This window comes from Chrysemys picta, chromosome 3, assembly GCF_011386835.1.
Source record: "Chrysemys picta bellii isolate R12L10 chromosome 3, ASM1138683v2, whole genome shotgun sequence".
NCBI classification, from domain to species: domain Eukaryota; kingdom Metazoa; phylum Chordata; order Testudines; family Emydidae; genus Chrysemys; species Chrysemys picta.
In genome coordinates, this window is record NC_088793.1 from 46,406,212 (window position 1) to 46,427,624 (window position 21,413).

At 40.7% G+C, this 21,413-nt stretch overlaps 1 long non-coding RNA gene across 1 annotated transcript in view; it reads right to left on the reverse strand.

Annotated features, from left to right (window-relative positions):
- The window catches only part of LOC135982216 (uncharacterized), a 170,192-nt gene that overhangs the window by 127,515 nt on the left and 21,264 nt on the right, over positions 1 to 21,413 (reverse strand). The window contains exons 2-3 of the long non-coding RNA XR_010599460.1: positions 5,787 to 5,852; positions 1,597 to 1,658 (exon numbers count right to left, since the gene is read on the reverse strand). This is a non-coding gene — a long non-coding RNA (uncharacterized LOC135982216). The remainder of the gene's footprint in view (positions 1 to 1,596; positions 1,659 to 5,786; positions 5,853 to 21,413) is intronic.

Here is a 21,413-nt window from a genome sequence, read left to right on the forward strand (position 1 = left end):
CTGGGGTATTGTGTGTCTGGGAGTTCAGGGGCTGCAAGATGCCTTTTGAAACAACTTTTGAAAGTGTACAGCTGGAGTATGGAGCCACCTCTTAGCTCCTTCCAATCTATAGAACCATGTACATATTTATATATCCATTTTGCCACATAGTCTCTGAATCTAAAGGCCCTCAATCTCCTGCAAAGTGGAGAAAGAGTCACATTAAGAAAGAAATTCTGACTCCACTAAAGTTAAACTCCTATTGACTTCAATGAGGCCAGGATTTCACCTTAATATTCTGCACTGAAAACTCTGAAACCCTTCTACTTTCTGCATAGGGGGATTTGCTAATTAATATGAATACAGAACTTTGCAAATATGAAGATGTGATAAGTATTATTAAAAAGCCAAGAAGGGTAATGTCATCTATATTAAATAAATTTCAATTGGATTAGCAGAAAATATAAAATTGTTGTTTGGCTTTGTTTGTACAAAATTCAAAGTAACTTACTTGAAAAGTAAATTAAAAAATAAATCAGTATTAATAGCTCATAAAAATAACTCCTAACAAAAAGATAGGGTACATGAAATACAAAATCAAGCACAAAGAACTCAAGGGCAAGGATTAAGGAGATTCACAACTATAAAGACAAATGAGAGTTTGCCAGTAACCAATCTAATCCCTCTAGCAGAGGCATTATTCATATAAATAACAAAAATGAACCAAAACTGCCTCACATTCAGATACTTAGTATCATTTTATATGCTGCCAGGTTAGCCATTTCATGGCAATTTCAGATCATACTCTGAACTAGCAAATCAATCATGACAGAACAGTATTTATCCTTCTAGTAGGGGCCTCACTGCTAATTTCCAAGATGATCTGACAAGATGCTCCCATCTTTTTTTAGAAGGTTTGGAATTTTGTGTAATAAAATATCCATGCTAAATTGCATTAGTAATATAGCAGTAGGGGCCAGGGAAGCTTATAAAATTGCAGTTGAATACAACGTGCAAAAACCCAGAAAGAAAGGACATTGTCAAGTACATTTGCAAAGGTATATGTGCTTTGATTCTACTGTATATAGAAGGAAACCGGCTGGAGGGAGTTTGAGGGTGGAGAGTATTTTAGCATCCTGTGGACAATATTGAGCTAGTGCAGGGAGCCTGTAATGATTTTCAATATCTCAAGAGGACAACAGGGAGTGTCAATTTTCAAACTCTGCAGGACGAATTTTACAGATGATCTTTTCCTTTCGGAATCGCACAGAAAGACAGAAGAAAATCTATCTGCTTCATAATTAGAATGCACTGAAAAACATGGATTAAGAGGGGTTTTTTACTTTTTGAATAGGAATTAGCATAAATTTTATAGATTTTTTAAAGCACAGGAAACAAGCAGAACAAATTAAAATTTGATGTAATCTATTATCAGAGAGATAGCCGTGTTAGTCTGCATCCACAAAAACAATGAGGAGTCAGGTGGCACCTTAAAGACTAACAGATTTATTTGGGCATAAGCTTCCGAGGGTAAAAAACCCTACTTCTTCAGATGCATGGGGTGAAAATTAAAGATACAGGCATAAATATACTGACACATGACGAGAAGGGAGTTACCTTACAAGTGGAGAACCAGTGTTGACAAGGCCAATTCCATCAGGGTGGATGTGGTCCACTCCCTATAATTGATGAGGAGGTGTCAATACCAAGACAGGGGAAATTGCTTTTGTAGTGTAGTGAGCCAGCCACCCCCAGTCCCTATTCAAGCCTAAATTAATGGTGTCAAATTTGCAAATGAATTGTAGCTCTGCAGTTTCTCTTTGAAGTCTGTTTTTGAAGTCTTTTTTGTTGAAGGATGGCTTTTAAAATCTTTTGACTGTCCAGGGAGATTGAAGTATTCTCCTACTGGCTTTTGTATGTTACCATTCCTGATGTCTGATTTGTGTCCATTTATTCTTTTACATAGAGACTGTCCAGTTTGGCCAATGTACATGGCAGAGGGGCACTGCTGGCACATGATGGCATATATCACATTAGTAGATGTGCAGGTGAATGAGCCTTTGATGGTGTGGCTCATGTGGTTGGGTCCTCTGATGGTGTCACTGGAGTAGATATGGGGACAGAGTAGGCAACGGGGTTTGTTACAGGGATTGGTTCCTGGGTTAGTGTTTCTGTGGTGTGGTGTGGTGTGTAGTTGCTGGTGAGTATTTGCTTCAGGTTGGGGAGCTGTCTGTAAGTGAGGATTGGCCTGGCTCCCAAGGTCTGTGAGAGTGAAGGATTGTTTTCAAGGATAGGTTGTAGATCGTTGATGGAGAGGTTTTAGCTGGGGGCTGTATGTGATGGCCAGTAGTGTTCTGTTATTTCCCTTGTTGGGCCTGTCCTGTAGTAGGTGACTTCTGGGTACCCATCTCGCTTTGTCAATCTGTTTCCTCACTTCCCCAGGTAAGTATTGTAGTTTTAAGAATGCTTGATAAAGATCTTGTAGGTGTTTGTAGGTGTAATTCATATTTTTTACAGTGACAATCTTATGTCTCTTCTATTGAGAGAATTTCTACAGCCACCAAAGTTAACATTTTACCCACAATTAAATTATAGTTAACATTTTACCCACAATTAAATTATAATTTCCTTGGCTTGGTAGTTGATAACTTTCCAGTACAAACACAACCTGATCCACAAACCCTACTTTCATCTATAGTACCTTTGTAAAGGGACTACTGAACAAAAATAAAGGCTATTCACAAGAGTGAATGATGGGAATTTGCTGTTTTATTTAACTGAATCACTACAGAGAGGAACGGGTGGACTCCCACTAACTAGCAGCAGAAGTAAGGAAGGGATGAAGCATGGCTCCATCTCATAATACTCTGGGTAACCCAGTTAACCCTATCATGACCACTTTACTACAAGTACTTATTTCTGTTCATAGTCCCAATGAGGTCCATGGTGAACACTCGGGAGTTAAAGTATGTAGGACTAGGACACATAAAATGCAAATGAAGTATGCCTTGTGTGCAGCTGTTTATTAAAAGTCTACATGCAATCATCAGGTTGTTTTCTGAGAACCAAGTGATAAAATAATATGAGCCAGAGGTAATTATCACATCAAGTGAGTGAAAAGTTCACACTGATGGGTGAACCAATTACAGACTAATGTTCATTTAAAGATCTGGTGACACAAGGTCAATAGTGTTTTGTTTTAAATGGAGTTTGATGCAATTGTAAATCTTCTAGGCTTATGTCCTACTGCAACTAAAAGCATGTGCAATACACAAAGCTGTGCATTACTGTAGGTGCTTTTTGGAGGAGGCGGTTCTGCTTCAGGGAAGGAATCCCTGCCCCTGGAAAGTACTGCACTTTAATGGACTCACCTGCATAGTCATGTGTTTCTGACAACAGTTGTCAGCAGTGTGTCCCCTACATTAGTACTAAAATAATTATCCACTAGCATTGGCATGACAAAAACACTTCTGCACTACTTCAGAAATCATTGTTTAAATTTTTTTTCAGCCCCTGGTGCAGTGAAAACCATTGCTGCCCATCCAGCATGACAGCGCAGCGGAATAAGGAAGCATAAGACACTCCCTTACTCAGACTGTAGACAGCGGCATGGAGAAGACAGCAGTTGCTGTGGGGCTGCTACATCCCCTCCTACACCTGTGTGTAGAGTGAATATGGAATGGGTGGAGCTTTGGATTAATTCACCACAATACTCATAGACTTTAAGGTCAGAAAGAACCATCATGATCATCTAGTCCAGTGGTTCTTAACCTATTTACCATTGTGAGCCGCCTATGCAACTCCCTATGTGTTATGTGGGCCGCATCCACATAATAGATATACAGTACTACCTGTATGGCCCTTAGGATGTCACATGGACCACAGCTGTGTGCTGACTGGTCTGCAAGCAGCCCATGGGCCACGGATTGAGAACCACTGAGCTAGACTGAGCTCCTGCACATTGGAGGCCACAGAATTTCGCTCACCCCCTCTTGTAATAGACCCCTAGCCCCAAGGTGACTCGTAACTGTTGATAATGGGGGGGACAATTTAAAGGTTGGGGGATCACATGTCTGCCCACATGTCACCTCTGCTGCCTACCAATTGGCTGTTACATGCTCTCCTCCTTGATGTCCTCTCCCCACTTTGCCCCTTCACCCCCAGCAGACTTTCTGCTCCCCCCATAAATCCCCAGCGGGGCACATTCCACTCCCTGCACTGTGCAGAGAACCAGCTCCTCACGGGAGTGCTCAGCACACCCGCAGCCTGCCCGGCACGCTCCTTCCTCCCTCGCGGCCTCTGGCTGGGCCGGCACCCCAGGAAAGCCCAAGATCCTCCCTCATGAGGCGCTGCCCAGGAGGAGCAGAGCCCTACATATGCCAAAGCCTCCCAGAGCCCCACCAGATGGACACCATACTGGCACGGGGGCGCCTCTCCCCACCTTGGATAAGCACTGGAGTAGGAAGGGGAAGCGATGTCCAGCACAACCTGCAGGCTCGACAGCAGCCCCCTGGGCAGGGGGTTAGCATCTTCTTTGCCCCACCACCCTGGGTCCTGGCCCCAGGGACCGTGGGGCTGCTCCACCCCCTTAGCACCTTCCCCTGCTGAGCCATCTCTGGCCGGGCTCCCCAGACGGTTTTAACCTGGAGGGGGACATGACCCCACATGCTCCCGCCCCACACACACACTCATTTTCTCTGCCCTAACCTCTGTCTGAGTTACTGAAGGCCTCAAATCATGATTTAAAGACTTCAAGTTAAAGAGAATTCACCATTTACACTAGTTTAAACCTGCAAGTGACCTATGCTCCATGCTGCAGAAGAAGGTGAAAACCCCCCAGGGTATCTGCCAACCTGACTCTGGGGGGGAAATTCCTTCCCAACCCTAAATATGTTGATCAGTTAGACCCTGAGCATGTGGGCAAAACCCACCAGCCTGACACCCATCATCCAGACTCTAAGCACTACAGCTATATTGACTACCAGGGAATGTACATCTCACCAGGTGGTGCAGGATACATCTCAACCAGAACCAGGGGAAACCATGAGATAGATACCTACTATCTGTCCCAATCTGCTTCTGGGGAAGCGCAGCTATTCACTTCCCCATGAATGATGCTTGTGGAAAACCCACAACTGACTCTGACATGTTGTCAGCAAAAGGTCCATTGGCAACCTTAGCATTAATGACCAAATTTAAAGTATTTGATGATGATATTCATCATGTAATCTCAATTAAGTGTATTCACAACCAATTTTTTTAAATGGTTGAGACTGGATGCAAATACACTAGTATAGATCATATTTAGAAATATTTTTTATTAATCTGCATTTAGATAAGCAGAAGTGAACAGTTTTAGGAGTGGTTTCTAACATATTTGGACTTAAAAAAAAGTCTTAAGGCTAAAATTCTCAATCCCAGGTGCCTGCCTAATGTTAGGCTCCTAAATTCATATTTAGGAATCTAAAAGTATGTGGCCTGATTTTCAAAGGTGATTTTCAGCAGCTTTCATTTGTATCAGTGGGATCCATAGGCGCTATGAAGCACTTCTGAGTCAGGCTGTCATGGTTGGCTGCACCTCCTGCATGGGATGTAAGGTGTTTACCTGCCCTGCGATAGAATCACACAATTCTCTTGCTCTTAGATCAAGCCCTGGGATATAGTACCCTGTATAATCATTCATTTCTTCTTTCACCCTGGTATTCATTCACTTGTTCGAAGACAATTAATAAATATATTTGCTATATAGAAATACAGCATATATGTGAAAGCATCACTCTATAGACATTTGTAAGAACATTACATACCTCCCAAGGTGGGAATATATATTAGATCACAAATAAGGTGGGGTAACTTCTTACTAGCTCCAGTGCCTGGTGAGAAAAGTGAGAAAAGTGTCATGCCTGTATAAAGTTCATTGTCACCTTCAGAAGTAATAACTCCTCATACTGAACATTTCATTGCAAAAAATACTGACATGCTGATGCCAAAATATGTTTTCCTCTCTATGGTGGTGCTTCAGAAGCAGACATTTGAGTCTGAAGGATCATACTTTTACTTTCTGTATAAAGACAAATCATTGCATTTCCTGCTGATTACCATGCTGCAGGTATCTATATTTGGATTAATTTGTCCCTTTCAGAGCACTGATCATTCTATTATCAGCTTCATTAGTATAAATTACAGGACAATCTTTCTTTTCCCCCGAGAGTCACAAAGGGTAGCTGTATGAGTAAATTAGATCAAAGTTAAAGCTTAATTAAAATAAAACACGAATAAAGTTTCTTGAGCAACATTTCTTGGGTTGAGAAAAATGGCAAAGATATACTTTCATTGCATGAGAAGCTTAATTTTTTTAATGAGTTTCATGAATGCTATGCTAACTTCAATTCTTAATATAAAGCTCTCTCATTTTCATTAGGAAAAGTTTTTCAGAATTTGAGTGCTGTAATTAAGGTAAATGTGTTTTTTCAGGTAAAGTAATCCCCTTTTGTTTATGCCTGCTAGCTACATATTGACTGTTCTCATTTGTATTAGCACACAGGCATTGTATTTTAATTAAGCAAATAGAGTTTCTCATTAGGTAACGTTAATACCTCACACATTTGGCCCAGGCATTTGAAATTGTCCAGGAATGTTCTTTATCATTCAGCTTAGTTTTGCATATGTCTTGTGTTATTAGATAGCTCCATTAACAGGTTGTCCAACACTCATTCAATGTCAACTTCTAAATCATTTGAAACACCTCTGCTTGCTTATGATCCAACAAAAGGATAAACAACTTATTATTGCAATTAGGCAATATTTGAAATGTCTAACAGATCACTCTGTCCCATGAAAGGAAATTAAATTCTATGATTATTAACTATTTGTTGGTTTGAGGGAAGTTGTTTTTCATTTGGACCTGATACAAAAAAAACCAATTAAACACATAGAAGTTTAGGGGCTAATCCTGCTATCTCTTGATTTCAGAGGCTCTGCCTGCTTCAGAATTGTAAAATGTGGCCCTTAATGTTAAAGGATGTCCTTAAGATTCTGTGTGTTAACTATAATGTTCCTTCACAGACAACCACCATTAAGACCAATCTCCTTTGGGAAAGCAGCTAAAAATAGGAAGGTGAACAAGGTCCACTTTTCAGATACACAGTTCAGATTTAATTATACATTGTCTCTGATGGTGATGGGCTGTTTAGAAATCCAAGCAGACCTAGACAGACAGAGTGACCCCACAGTTATGGCTGCCTTTCTGTTCTAAAGCTTAGTTTTTTTCCATACTTCCCCCACTAACTCATAAAAATATCCTCTCCCTTCACTCTGAAACCAAAATAATTCCTTGCATTCTTTTGCAATATTTATAAACAAACAAGGCTTAGTAATAAACTGAATCAAATGACATTTATATTCAGAATAAACAATATTTTTCAAGGTTGAAAGCCTCTCAATGTCAGAAGTTTGACATTTAAAATCTTGTAAGGGGGCAAAACATTTACCCACTTATTGCGAATATGGTTTGTGTCTGTATGTGGGGAAGATAGAAACTCAATGTCCCTAGAGATTTTTTCTACAGTGAGATATAAAGAATGTAGGAGGAAGAGGAAATTATTCAGTGTGGTAGACTGTGTTTTTGACATCTCTCTGAAGCAATCCAGAGGATGGGAAATGAAAGAATGGGGATCAAATATTCACCTACTGCACTAGCATGTAGAAACGAGAGGAAAACATGATACATTATAGAGTTTCTGATCTGTGGTACATTTTCCCTTTTCAAGATGATGAATGAGCAAACAAGAAAACCATTGAAATTGTTAGAACAACATTTCAACTGAACAAGGAGTTTCATAATAGGATGCATATTCTCCCCTTCTCCCACAGGCAAAACTCCCATCAATAATCCCATTTAGAACCAATGAGTTGCACTGGAGGAAGTACAGATTACACTCTTTATTGCTTATTTTAAAACTACTAGCAAACTAGCAGCTATCACTGGGAGTTAGTGTATTACCCTGTGACCTCACAAGACCTTGACTCATGTAATGAATTACCGTAGGTAACAAATGGAAATGAGCTTGTGAACTCCTCACTTACCCATGAACATATGTCCACATCACCAAACCACCACATAGTTTTGCAAAAGTTGACACAACTGGGTCAGCTCTTTAGAAGCCCAGGTCTGGAGTTTTGCCATATAAATTACAGCTCTAAATGGAGGTTATTTGAAAAATTAATGAAGTGAAGCTTGCATGCCATGCACCTGCACTATGTGCAGTTTCAGATGGTGATAACAGCTCTTCACTGTCAAGATCACCACAACCACACAGACTTTTAAGAAGAGTTAAAAAGAGAAGCTTAACAAAGGAACTAGGATCAGTAAATAGAAAGGAGCTATTATGGACCAAATCCTTGACCCTGTGTGAACACCAGATACATAGATTTCCTCCAGGGGAACTTCAAATGTGTGAGTGTGTAATCCACCCCAGTAATGTGGAGTACCAACATATTACTACTTTAGCCCATAGGCTTAAGTAGTAGCCATGGCCACTGCACCACTGCATACTGAGAATTTGACTTGTGAATCCATATACTCACAAGGACACAGGCCATGCCCTAGCCTCTGCTCAAGTCCCCTTCTATAGTGGTTTGCATATTCTTATTAGGTTAATTTTTCATATTTTAAAAATGTAAGTAGGTGTCCATAACAAGTTGTGGGCACCTGGGGATAATTCAATGTCAAAAGCTCAGTTAGAGTGGACTGCTCTTCCCAACATAAAATACTTTCCAGCAGATAAAATAACCCACACAGCAAACCACACGATCTCCCTAACCTTCAGTCTTCCCAGGCCCCAAATGCTGGGTCAAAAGGATTAACCTTGACACCTGCCTTGAAAGTCAATAGAACAGGGTCCTGGCAGATTGACTTTCTTTCAAACTCAAGAACCCCTTATGAAGAACATCTTGCTGGCAGCTCGCTGCCTTTTAATCAGAGAGCTCCAGCTGAGGCATCTCCAACTGACTGTAACTGTGGCAGTATGACACAAGGAGAGAAGAGGTCTCTCAGGTAAATGGGTCTACTATTATTTATGACTTTATAGATTAAATCCATCCAGAAACTCATTGGCAGTCAGTGGATCCCAGAGCACTAGTGTAATGTGCTACTAACATAAAGCTCTGCTTATTTAAGTAGGCAGCTCATTTTGTATTAGCTTCAGTTTCCAAGTGTTCTCAGTATGTAGAGCACATAACAGCAATCTAATTTCAAACTGACAAAGGCACAGATAATTGTGACAAGGTCAGCATTGGAGTAAAAAAGATTATTCACAGTTGTCACCTGGGTATCTCAGAGAAGTGATTTAGTTGGGCACCTTAGTTTCAAAAGGCAATCACATTCCCTTAACTAGGGATACTAAAATGCACACCACTGACTCTTCTGGAAGCATCCCGCAACCTATCAAACCCACCAACCCATCAAACAGCTTATTTAAGAATGGCACCCTTCACAGCCACAGCAACTCAAAGTAGTTATCAAACCAAACTATCAACCAGCAAGAATCACTCTGCAGTGTAAGATGGCAGACATTTCGATTATAGAAAAGAACTCTTTCCTTGTCTACTGCACAGCAACAGTATATGCATGAATATGATATTTACAATTATGTATGTTTCCATAATTCAAATTAAACTCAACTTCCACAACTGGAGCTCTAGATATCTGCCCTCTCACTTGTATCTGTTGCAGACCATCTGTGAGCCCTGGTACCCTGCAAGGGCAAAGCTGGCGGAGAAAGTATTTAAGGACAACTATAACTGTAGCAGAGGACAAAAGATTAATTATAAAATCCTATCTGTCTTTCAGTAAAGTTGTCAGTCAGATGAATGACATCTTCCTTCAACAAATGACTGGAAGCTTTCTGGTTCTGTCAATTTCTAGGACAAGTTATCAAAACACGTCTTTCATGGGATACATGCATGACTACCTCAAACCGAAGGAGGCAATGATCATTATACGACAGAGGCAGAGATATCAATCTCCCCAACCACCACTCTGAATCCAAACATCAGATGCAGTATGTGCTCAGCCTTATGACTGGAGCCTACAACTATCACAAAACTCTCTGCAGATACAGAAGAAGAGTCATCTACAGGGACAATGAATTCACCAAACACAAGTCAGTATAATAAGGACCCCACTCAAACCTTTGGTTTGTAGAAGGGTAAGTTACAGATCTTGGCCAAATGCTGTTCAATATCTTAATCACTGATCTGGAAGAAAATATAAAATAATTGTTAGTAAAATTTGCAGATGGCACACAAATTGATATAATGATGTGGACTGGAGAGTTATACAGACCAATCTGGATTGCTTGGTAAGGTGGGTTCATATGAACAACATGCAGTTTAAACAGCTAAATGCAACTTCATACATTTAGAAGCAAAAAATATGGGTCACACTTCAAGATGGGGGACTGTATCCTGGAATGCAGAGACACTGAAAATAACTTAGAAGGCATGATGGATAGGTGAGTGAGCATGAGCTCCCAGAATCATGTGTAGCTAAGAGGGCTAACGCAATTGGATGTAGAAGCAGAGGAATATTGGGTAGGAGTAGGGAGGTGGCATTACCTCTGTAAACAGCATTAGTGAGACCATGAATGGAATATTATGTTCAGTTTTGGTATCAACATTACAAAAAGGATGTTGAAAGTTGGAAAGTGTTTAGACGGGAGCTACAAGAATAATTTTAGGCCTGGAAAACTGTCTTATAGTGAGAGACTCAACCTGTTTAGTTTACCCAAATGAAGGCTAACAGATAACTTGATCACAGTTCATCAGTACCTACATGGGGAGAATATTTTTGCCAATAGAGGGCTCTTTAATCTATCAAAAAAACATAAATAATTCAATCCAACACTGGAATGCAGAAGCTAGACAAATTCAGAAGAAATAAGATACAATTTTGTCACAATGAGACTAGTTAACCATTTAAACAAGTTACCTATGGCATGGTAGATTCTCCATCACTTGAAATCTTTAAATCAGCACTGGATATCTTTCTAAAAGACATGTTATGCCTTAAATAGATGTTTATAGGTATGATGCAGAAATTACTGGGTGAGGTTCCATGACCTGTATTATGCAAGTCAAACTAGATGATCCTTTCTGTCCTTAAAATCTAGAAATCAGCTGATGTACTTCTGCTGGAGTGTGATGACCTCATCTTAGCATGTACAACTATTATATGTACATGTATTAGTTTGGGTCATAAAATTGTCCAGCTGCTTTTTAAATCCAGCTCTAATATTTTATTTATGATTTTGTGTGGCTCTGAATTCCACATGCTGAGAGTACATATTTTTATAACTAACCATAACAACCATTTCTGAAAAGTATGTGTTTAGGGACTTTTCAAAATATATTTTATTTATATGGCAGATTATAGAGTCTCGATTGTACATAGGCAATTTCGATAGACCTTAAAACTTACAACCTAGGATATTACAAACCATAATAGTTAAAGCATATATACCCAGCTTCTTCTGAAATATTATGAGCTACAGTATCCATCTGCAGTATGAAAAGGTCATTAAATGGATTTTTACATGGTATCTCATAATGGCACCACATTGTCTCAATTTGTAATATGGAGCTGTTATACTGTTAATATGGATAAGCACACACTATTAAAAATGCTATAAAAATTATTCTACATGCAAATTAGCCAGTTTTCAAATTATAATAACTTGGCCATAGTAAAACACTTATAATATCCTAATAAAAATAAATATAAGGTGAATCATAATTTTATCTGAATGAAAACAGTTGCTTAGTTGAAGAATATGTTGACAGCTCAGCTAACAAATTTAAATAGTAAGTAGGAATTCTGCAAGGAAATTATTATGAAAGAATCAAAAGAGCAAATTTCAGAAAGAGAGAGAACTGCACTGTGTTAATAACTGCTGAATTTACATGGAAAAAGCATGGAAAGCACTACATTGATAAACAAATGTTAGTGGGTATTCAGTGATATTTATTTATCACGGCATTCCGTTAAGAAAGGTAGTTTTTGAAATTCCAAATGTAGCAAAGTGATATGCAAAAGGAGAACAGGTGCTTCCATCACAGAAAAATTACAGATTCACCTTAAAGTGGGAAGTAAATATATTCTATATTACAGGCACCGGTTTAGGTTCTGTGACATATGAAAAATATAGTAAACATTCAAAACATTCAAGCTGCATTTCACCGACTCACTGAGGGTCAGGCCATCACTTGCCCTTTACACCCACATGGGTATTTGACCTTCAGAGATTATAAAGATTTCTAATAGTTTAAAGTGCCATAGATTTGTCTGAACTTCCATAAGGACATTCATCTGACCTGAGTAGAAAGGACTTTGGTTTATATCATTTAAAGAGTCCATAATACAACAGTGCAAACATTTTCTTTCATTACTATGCCTCCAACACACCTACTCCTAGTGCCAAACTGCAGTGTCAACACTTGAATACTAAGAGTCCCACGTGCTCAGTAGAACTTCAAACCCACAATCTTTTGACTTTAAAGTGTTAGGAGCATCAACGGAATCAAATTAACAATGAAAACTTGGTTTTAAAATTAGGGCTTCTTATTTGCAACATTTTAATACACATGGAATGGAATTTTTCTGCCAATAAAATTAAATCAGAAAACCCAGTTTCCAAATATTTTTCAGCATTTAATCTGACTCTGTGCACTTCAGCTCTACATGGTCCCTTCACCACATCATTGACCTCGTCTATACTAGAGGGTTCCTCCCCCTTTTGTTGCTAAGAATGGTGCAAACAATGAAAGCACTAGTACAGGAAGCTCTTGGGTAGCGATTGGTGTTTTAACAGCTATGTCATCTAGGCCTGCTCCATGTTGTCTAGAATAAGTCTAGACAGAGATGCTATCAAGAGCACTCCTAACATTGCTATCACCAGTGTATTTAAAAAAAATGGGTAGACATAACTTGTGTCTCTCAGAAGTGGCATGAAGCTGAGGCAAGATGCAGGTACAAGAACAGCCTGAAATATTGTGTGCAAGGAAGTGCAGCAGTACAAGCTAACATGTACTGGAAATGAGCTTTCTTTTTAAGTCAGCAAGCATTTACCAGCAAAAATCAGTTTAACCAAAAACCAGACATCCTATTTGTAATGGGAATGCTGACAGACCTCTAACTATAGCAGAAGGAAGAGTCATAACTATAAGACTATAAAACTAAATCTATGAGTATGAAGCTTACCCAGGCAGGCCAAAATTCTTGGCAGCATGCTGCAATCATACAACTGCAGCTCATTGGAACAAAAAGTGGCATATTCCCATTTCCTCTTGTTTTCCGTAGTTTGGGGACTGATCCTGCCTTTAGATATCATATTTACCTCACAAATGGTTCATGTTTGTCTATTACAGATTGTTGAAACTCTCATGGCTACTGCATAACATTAAATGCTAATAAGAACATTGCATAGTGAAACACATAAATTCTCTCAGAATGATACTTTAAATATATTTAAAAATGCATGGAGGCTTCTAATATGAAGCCTTGTATTACTCAGTAGCAATTCTGGTTTTTTTTAGCACTCATTTGTAAACATCAGTAGTAGGCCCAAGGGAGATCTCTATTTTTGCTAAAGAGACCCATCAGCATCATGTTCAGTGATCATGTTACCCTCATTATATTATATGTATAAATATTTAGGTCGAGATCCATCTACATCAATGGGAGAAGGATTTAGTCCATAAATTACAATATATATTATGTGATCTAATAAGAGATAATGTACAATAGACAACATGTTATATATAACATATGTAACCCAATTCTGTATGGTTAAGTACAGTTTGTACTACAATCAGCAGCTTCCATTTTTCACTTGATAATGTTCTTAACTTTTACCTCAAATGTAGTGACGTTGGTTGCTGTTTTTCAGATCTTTTATAATTACATCAGTGAAAGCATCAATGAGCTGACCATTAATTAACGACTGGCATAAGCTCTTCCTTATTATTCTAGGAAGGATTTGCATTTACCAAAGGGAAACTGGTTGATTAATTGAAATGACTATATTCAGTATCCTGTGCCAAATGCCAGTAATAATGAGTTGCTATTAGGGATGGGCAGTTTCATGTTTGCCTGAATGCATTCAAATATTATTGGTTGAAAACTGAGCACTATGAGTTTCTAAAAGGAATAGAGAGGGAGACAGAAAGAACAAATTATAATGAAAATATAGGGTGAAAATGGAGCAAAGAGTGAGCAGAGTGAAAGACAAATACAAACAATCTGTAGAGAAAAAAAGAGCAGAGAATAAAAAACAGATACAGTACTACAGAGATGCCATATTAAGGACTCCACATGTAGCAGAATAGCTTCAGGGGAAAGAAGAGCAGACATCTCCTATACCAGACTTTCCAAATAGTTTAGTTTTGACAAAACCTATTCCAAAACTTAACTACCCCTATAGTTGAAAAGCTTTTCCTAATATTTAACCCAAATTATAATGAAAATATAGGGTGAAAATGGAGCAAAGAGTGAGCAGAGTGAAAGACAAATACAAACAATCTGTAGAGAAAAAAGAGCAGAGAATAACTTTCCACAACTTCTGTTGGAAGCCTATTCCAAAACTTAACTACCCCTATAGTTGAAAAGCTTTTCCTAATATTTAACCCAAATCTCTCTTGCTTCAGATTAGGCCCATTACATCTTGTCCTACCTTCAGTGGACATGGAGAACAATTGATCACAGTCCTCTTTATAACAACCCTTGACATACATGAAGACTGTTATTAGGTTTCCCTTCTCGGTCTTCTTTTCCCAAGGCTAAATATGTTTAGCTTTTTTAACCTTTCGTCATAGGTCAGGCTTTTATCATTTTTGTTGCTCTCCTCTGGATTCAATATTGATGAGAGGTTCTCACGTGTGCCTTGCAGTGCAATAGGCCTGTAGTAGCTAACTTGTCTTTCTACAGTGTTGGCCTTGAGTCCCAGGGTCTAAAAGCACCAGAATGTCCTTTGCTTCAGCTGACTTTACCCTGCTGTGTGTCCCTTGTAACATCAACATCTAAACCTCATGTAATACATATATTTGTGGATTTTCTCCAAGGTGCCAGAAGGGTGTTTATCACCTTCTTAGAGAAGTTATTGTAGTTCCTTCCTCTCAGCTTCCCAGCTGAAGAGTTAGGCAGCACTGGATACTGGTTCATCACAGGTCCCTGTTACACTCTGGTGTGTACATATGTGTTGGCAGTTTGAGGGGAGGTTTCAAGTGCATCTAAATCAGGGCCAAGAACCAAGACCTGAAGGTCAATGAAAAGGTGATTATGATCATTGTGACCTATTCATTCATAATCTTCTTTACCATCTTTACTCAGTGGTTTCGGGGGGGAAGGAGAAGGGGAAAGAAAGAAAGAAAGAAAGAAAGAAAGAAAGAAAGAAAGAAAGAAAGAAAGAAAGAAAGAAAGAAGCATAAAAGAGGCCTTCAGATAAGAGGACCACAGCCTCCACTTTTCAGTGTCTCTTCCTCATGTAGTACCTTTTGTACCTTATGTAGTATACCTTTTAGTTTTCCAACTGAATTTGAATGCAAATAGGATGATCCACAGGCTTGTAATTTGGTTGTGATGCACCAAAACGTTAGCTAATCTAAACTGCATTCAACAACAATACACTTAGACAGCAAGGGTCCATGATGCCGAATATCCATAACCACATTTTATGGCTTTATTCCAGGCATCTAAAAGCTCCACAGAGTTATTACTGATCTGGTGCTGCAAGGTTAGTCATGAATAACTGCATGGCCACCACCAATCGATGGCCAGGCAATGCCCCCTCCAAAACTTTAGTCTGATCTTCAGGGCTCTATGTGGGTACTTTATCTCTAAGGCATGCTATATGACCAATAAATGCTAGCCAGTGGTTACCAATGCTGACTTCAATCCTCTCAAGGTCAGTTCTCAATAATACATCTGATTTACTGATAAAATCAAACTATATTATGCCCTATAATTGCTACTTGCAACACATATAAAATGCCTGCTGCCTCCTGTTGTCTTGTTTAAGCAATGTCCATGTTTCAGATCCATATAAGGATCAGAAGTACACAGGTTTGATAAATCCACCTTCTTTTGGCTCCAGACCCTATGCAGGTCCTTCATGGCTGAGGCTGCTAAACTGATTATCCTTAGGATATCTGGCTGGCTATGCCCATCTGATGACAATTAACTGCCCAGATAGGTTAAATCATCCATTTTCATGGTTTGTCTGGCAGCACAGATGTCTTGTATAACAACTTTTGCACTGACACTCTGGATTTTTGTTTTTGCCCCAAAAATCCTTAGCCCAAGGGCAGCTACCATGTGCTGGAAGCTCTCTTGTGCATCTTTAAGGTCGTTTGCATCCTGGCTAAAGAGAACGACATTATCCACATAAATCAGGTCAGTAAAAGGAGTTGAACCAACACTTCTACTGGTATTTGCAGAGGTATATTCAAGGAGACAATCCATTGCATAGCAGAACAGGGCTGGGGCCAGGATATATCCCTGCTTCATCCTGGATCTAGTATAAAACTGGTTGGACCTATGTGTCCCTCATCACACCTGTGTCCCTGAGTCATTATATAGCTTTTATATTAACCTCAAGAGTATGTTGGGAACACGAGTGCCTTATAGGGCTTTTCACAGGGCAGCTCTATCGACAGAATAGAGACCTGTCTTTAGGTCTACATATGCTGCTGTTAACAGACAATTGAATTCACGCTGGATCTCAGATAAAAGATGAAGAGCAAGTATAGCGTCCATTGTAGATCGCCCAGCAGTGAAGTCCAATTGCTCTGTGCAATGGTATTTCACAAGGAGAGGCCGGAGCTGGGTGAATAGGACATGTTTAAAAACTTTTCTGGGAACAGAAAGCAGAGTTATTGGGCTGGAAGCTGCATCATTCAGTGCATGAATCTTTCCCCATATAAAGTGGAGTGATGATTCACTCCATGCTGGGACAAAAAGTTGTCAAAATACTATGCAAATGGGCTCTATGGCAACCTGAGGTGTTTGGATGTTATGCTGTCAGGGGCGGCAGCACCTCAAGAAAATATTGGGAATGCTTTTCATTTTCTTTATGGCAGAGCAAATCTCTTCCAATGTAGGTACACCTACACAAGTTTGGGGATCAGACATTGCATCTACAACTGATGCACCTACATCTGGGCATGGAGTCATTTCAAGATGGTTAAGTGCAGCAGGACTTCTTCCCCCTGAGGCTTTTCTCCCAGATGGTGGGAAACACTGGCCATATCCACTTATCTACACTGGATGGCTTATATTCAGGCCCCAGTTTCTCAGTCCTTGCAAGATGGACCAGGCCCTTTGTGGGGCCTTCTTATGTCTCTTCAGATAGGGGAATCAAAAGGAAAACAAATATATATTCAGTAGATCTTCATATTCTGGAGTTTTGGAATGACAATTCTGTAATGATGGATTTCAGTTTTTCCACATTGATCTCCTTATGGACTTGTTAAGAGAAACGAGATCTAAAATGGGTTGTATCCCATTGTTTCTCTTTGTACTATGAAGCATCTTTTGCCCTTTCCAAAGAACATGTCCCTCCACAGAACTGGTTCTATCATTCCAATGTGTAGGAAATGGATTACTGAATTCTTCATCTTCTGATGCTATGAAGGGTCTTCAAGATAGAATCAGTTATTTTCATTTACTTTGGGGAAAGCACTAACTCATCCCTGGGACAATGAGTGAGTTCAATTGACAGTCCTTCCCTGTTTATTTCAAGCACCCATTTTCTGAAATGGTTCACTCCCAGATGAGGGCCCACTCTGAAGTGCCCTTCATTAAGGCATGGGGACTACATAGACTTAACAAACCTAACTCACTAAAAGCTTTTGGAGTTGAATGATTTTTTCCACAGAATCCCCGGCATGGTTTTGCAAGTCTCAAGGCAGCAATGGCCTCCTTCTAATATGTAATCTCTGTGCTGGAACCTGGAGGGGCATTGGCTTCAAAGGGAACACTTGCTGAGACAAAATAGCTTGAAGATTCTCATGGGACAATGGAAAAGATGTATTCTATTGTCTAAGTCCCAGTAACTGCTCTGTCTCAATGAACTTTAAAGAGCTTACCAAACATTATTTTGGAGAAGAGCGGATGTAAGGCTGCAATTCCAGTTTCTTTAAGTGGAGCCCTAGTTACCGCTGGGACATGACTTTGCAGGTTTTGAATATACCTCAGATCAGAGTCAGATTTTATGTAGGTGTTTTTTGTTTGTTGGTTGGTTGGTTTTTTGCACACACACTCACAATTGCCACCCCGTTGGTATAGACCTCCACACTAAGACTCTGCAGCCAGTACTCTCTGGGCCACAGCTGCTATATCCCAGTTGAGTCTGAGGCCAGGCCGACACTAAAAAGTTCAGTTGACCCAGCTACCTGAGCGATGTAGTTAAGCATATCCAACCCCTGTCAGACAGTGCTCAGCCAATGGAAGAATTCTTCTGTCAACCTATCATCTCTCAGGGAGATGAATTAACTACAGCAATTGGAGAACCCCTCCCGTCACTGTAGTGAGTGGCTACACTGAAGTGCTACAGCAGTGCAGCTGCGGTGCTGCAGCTGTAGCAGTTTAAGCGTAGACATAGGGCATGGCTACACTTGCAGATGTAGAGTGCTGTGAGTTAAACCAGCCTTCGTAGAGCGCAGTAGGGAAAGTGCGGCAATCTGTCCACACTGACAGCTTCAAGCGCACTAGCCTGGCCACATTTGCAGCACTTGCAGCGGCATTGGGAGTGGTGCATTATGGGCAGCTATCCCAGCATGCAAGTGACTGCAACATGCTTTTAAAATGGGAAGGGTGGGGTGGAGTGTGACAGGGAGTGTGTTGTGTGTATGTGGGGGGAGAGAGAGTGGGTTTTTGAGTGGCTGAGAGCATGTCATCATGCTGTCTTGTAAATTCAGACAGCAGCAAACCTCCCCCTCCCTCCCACCTCTCTCTCACACACAGCATTCCACAGTAACAGCTTGCATGCCGGATGTCAGAAACAGAGCTTTGAAAGGGCATTTCCACATTCCTACAGGAGTTCAAAACAATGACAAGAGTGGCCACTTGACTTAAGGGGATTATAGGACATTTCCGGAGGCCGATCAGAGCGCAGTAACGCAACACCTCATTCACAGTGATGCCCGGGCGTTGTAGCCAAGGCGCAGCAAACGTTATTCCTCTTGCTGACGTGGAGTAGCAGCAGCACTATAGCCACGGAGTCAGAGCGCTCTACGTGCCTTGCCAGTGTGGACGGGTAGTGAGCTAGTGCGCCCGGGGCTCCTTTATTGCGCTGTAACTTGCAAGTGTAGCCAAGCCCATAGTCCGTGTGATTATCTTATTCTCCTGTCTGTGGATTCTACAGAAATATTCACTCAACTGGTATGACTATGCCCTTTACTAAGGAGGCTGCAGCAGGATCAACCTTAAGCAGAATAACAAAGACTTTTTGGTCCATAGTTATATCTTGATCTTGATAGGGAATTCCCACTGCACCTTAATCACACCCTCATAAATCAGGTGAGGAAGAATTACAGAATGCTCTTCTGCAATTTTGCAGGGGTTGTGTGTGTGTGTGTGTTTGTGATTTTCTAAAAACATATGCTCCTGTGAAATTAGATTCCCATTCATGCTTCATTCTGGGAAATTTAATTGAAAGTCTCAAATATTTGGCTCAGTGCCTGAGCTTTAGAGATCTCTCCTTCTCTTTAAAGGAGCTAGAAGGGAGACTCTCTTATAAGAGGTTTTAAGACTTTGTGCTGTCCCGATAAGAGTTCATTGCGAGACATACCTACACCACCAGTCTTTGGGACAAACTTCTAAGAGAAGGCTCTGAGAGGGAGCATATTACCAGATAGACAGAAAGGACAGTCTGCAGGCGTATCTCCTTCATGTTTCCCTAAGGAAAATAGTAGCCACTTTATGACCTCCTATGGGACCCATGGAAGTCCATCTCCATGGGAATTTGATCTGAATCACTTCACTCTGTGACCTCTGCTGCTGTGTCAAGGCTGTACACAATGAGTAGTGAGGTGGAGCCACTAGACATAAATGACGCTCTGATATCAAAGAGGTCGCAGGAGCTAGCACGTTTAACGGCAGCTTGAGGCCTTGCAGGTAACTCAGCTTGTAGGAAGGAGGGATTCTTTGCAGCCTTCTCAGCACAGAGTTTGCTTATGTGCTGGCTGGCAATACAATTTCTTCTTCACACTTGCCAGGGGGGAGACCTTGCATTCCCCTGAGATTCAGGAGGTCCCAGTGACATTTTCCTGCTTGCTCTACAAGCTGTGACAATAGGGATCCACTGCTTTTTAAAAATGTAACCCCTGATTCCACATCACTGATTTTGACATGGTCTCTGTCAAGGGAAGTTCCATGCAGCCTGGTAAACCCTCTGGGCATGGACCTCACCCACCTGCCAATAGGAAGCTGGGTTCCTGCCATCTCTGCCATTTCTCAGTGGGGAGGGGAATTTTGGCATTTTCCTCCAAACCCTCCTCAGAAAGCCAAAATATATATATATATTTTTACATTTAGCCATTTTGAGGAGAAAAACCTGAGAACCACTGAAGAAACTGAGAGACATTAAGTTAAAATTCTTTTACAAATCCTGTGAGAGCTTCACTACAAAGGGAGAACAGGAGCCTGCCGTGAGTGCTGCTGGAGGCAGAGAATTCTGGAAACTCCTGCCTGAGGGGAGACCAAAGCCCAGGCTCAGAGCAAAGGTCTTTCGCCAGTGTCTATAGAGACAGGGTAAACTTGACTGTGAAGACTGTCTAACAGTGGTGGGCAGCCTGTGGCCTGCAGGCCGCACGCAGCTCATCAGGGTAATCCACTGGTGGGCCACGAGACAGTTTGTTTACATCAACTGTCTGCAGCCATGGCCATACGCAGCTCCCAGTGGCCACGGTCTACCATTCACGGCCAATGGAAGCTAAGGGAAGCAGCAGCCAGCAAGTCCCTGCAGCCCAGGACACTTCCCGCAGCTCCCGTTGGCTGGAAAGGGGCCACTGTGGCCACTGGGAGCTGCAGGTGGTCGTGTCTGTGGATGGTCAGTGTAAACAAACTGCCTCACAGCCTGCCAGCATATTAACCTGACAGACCGCAGGTTGCCCACCACTAATTTAAATACATGCTTAACCACTTCATATGCTTAAGTCCCAAGCTTAAACTGAAGCGTTAGTTTTCAAACCCACATAGCTATTTAGATTCCACCAAAGCATGTATAGGCTTTTGCTTAACAAATATGCATTCTGATTGCCCTATAACATGATGTCATTTGTTATTGTGCATTATGGGATGAACAGTCATCTGCCTCTCAGCTTTGTTTTGTAAAAAAACTTAATGAAAAACTTATGACACTGCAGAAAAGAAAGTAGCA